Here is a 1,884-nt window from a genome sequence, read left to right as displayed (position 1 = left end):
GCCGCGCCCCGGAGCGCCGCTGCCTGCGCCCAACGCCGGGCCACTCCGGTAGGGTGGGGGCGTCCCTCGTCGCGGGGACCCGCCCTCGCCGCCGCTGATAGGATCCCCGCCTCTCCAGACCGCAGCTCACCCGAGGGTGCCATTTCCGCGGCCGCGTTCTCAGCGCTGGAGAAGGGTGAAGGGTCCTAGTCCCCCCCAAAGACGACTGAGGAGCGGCTAAGTGCGCGGCGCCGCAGGGCGCGCGAAGGGCTCACCGCGCGCGCGTCTCGGGCGCGCACAGCTGGGTGCTGCGGTGCGGGGGTGGGGGGGGCTGGGGAAAGCGCGGGCTGATACTCTGGGGCAGGTTCATCTTGGGCAAATGACTCTTGCGCTCTCAGGGTACCACCGACGGGCTCAGGGTTTACAGGCAGGCCTCAGGTCAGCCCCCTGCAGCCATTATCCCCGAGGGCGCGGCAGGCTGGCAGCCGAGGCACAGCCGGAGTTGTGGGGTCCCCAAAGCGCCTATCAGCGGCGCCTCATGTTTGAAATTGGATTCTGAAGAAACGGAAACTCAGGAGACTGGGTACAGCAACCTTGTGAGGGTTTTGTTGTTGTTTTTAAGCCTCCCAGGTGATTCTGGTGGAAGACAGACTTGGAGAACAAGCATGGCGGGCTGCAGCAAGGACCCAGGCTCGGAATCACCTGGCTGGCCTGGGCTGTGGGCTGCCCACCTGTTGCCCCCAACTCCAAGGCTCTGTCGGTCCTTTCTCAGTAATGGATGGCTCTGAGTAGCTGGTAATTTGGCAATAAAGGGCCATTGATTCTGTCTTGCTTTTGTTTGGGTATATATACATATATATACATATATATACATATATATATATACATACATATATACATATATATATATATATATATATATATTTCAATGAGTTTGCATTTCTAAGACCCTAAGGCCTGGAAGCACAGGTGTGTGGGTGAGTGGCTCTGAGCAGGTCAGTTCTAGCTTGAACTGGGAAAACATTTGTGGATTAACAGCTGGATAAGAAGAGATTTTGCTTCCTCACCTGAGACCCCAAGACTGTGTGAGCTATTCAGAAGGAGGCTAGAGGCTTCCCAGAGATGGAAACTGGAGAGACGGTCAGCAGAGCATGGAGAAGAACTGCCCAGCTTCACGTGTGTCCGGGTGACACTGAAGGAAGAACATTCCCAACGGGACAGAAACGGAGGCTTCCACCGCTCCCGGCAGGGCTCATTCTCCTAAAGCAGCAGCACATCCCTGCCCCCCAAATCCCTTTCTTTCACACTGGGGTGTCTGCTTGGGGGCTAACCTCCTAAGAGAGGTGTGAATCGCCCTCGATCATTTACCTCAGCCTTTCACAAACCTCAGGCTCCTTCTACCTCCTGCCATTCTTGTCTTATTCCGCAGCTGGAGATGGGGGGTGCTGCCCCCCCATCCCTCACTTCTGGGCGCCAGTCATTCCTGCACAGGTGTGAGGCTGGCCTGGCCTGGCCCTTGAGCGTCAGTCAAGACTCAGCATGTCCTGGGGGCTAGGCTGGTCTCACCGCCACTCTCTTCCTGGGCAGCGTCCTGACACACACCTCAGTCTCCGTCTGTGATGTGTGCTCCATGTTCCCGAAACAAATTACTCACCTAATTTTACTTCAGCTGGTTCCAATCCGAACCACGACCGTGAGCCCTTGGAAGAATGAGCTGCCGGTTTGGAGGTGCATGTCATCTATAGGGTGTGTGATCCACCCCGAATGTGTCACTCCCTGTTCTCCAGCCGGGAGGATGGTTCCGGCTCCCCAGCCCTGTGCTCCAGGAAGGGCTGGAAATAGCTGCCACCGCACAGTGCTCCAGCCTCAGCCTGCGCCTGGGCCACTTAAGAATGTTTTCTTTCA

Source organism: Condylura cristata, unplaced genomic scaffold (assembly GCF_000260355.1).
Source record: "Condylura cristata isolate star-nosed mole 26May11 unplaced genomic scaffold, ConCri1.0 scaffold00034, whole genome shotgun sequence".
Lineage (NCBI taxonomy): Eukaryota > Metazoa > Chordata > Mammalia > Eulipotyphla > Talpidae > Condylura > Condylura cristata.
Note: the sequence above shows the minus strand (reverse complement) of the source record.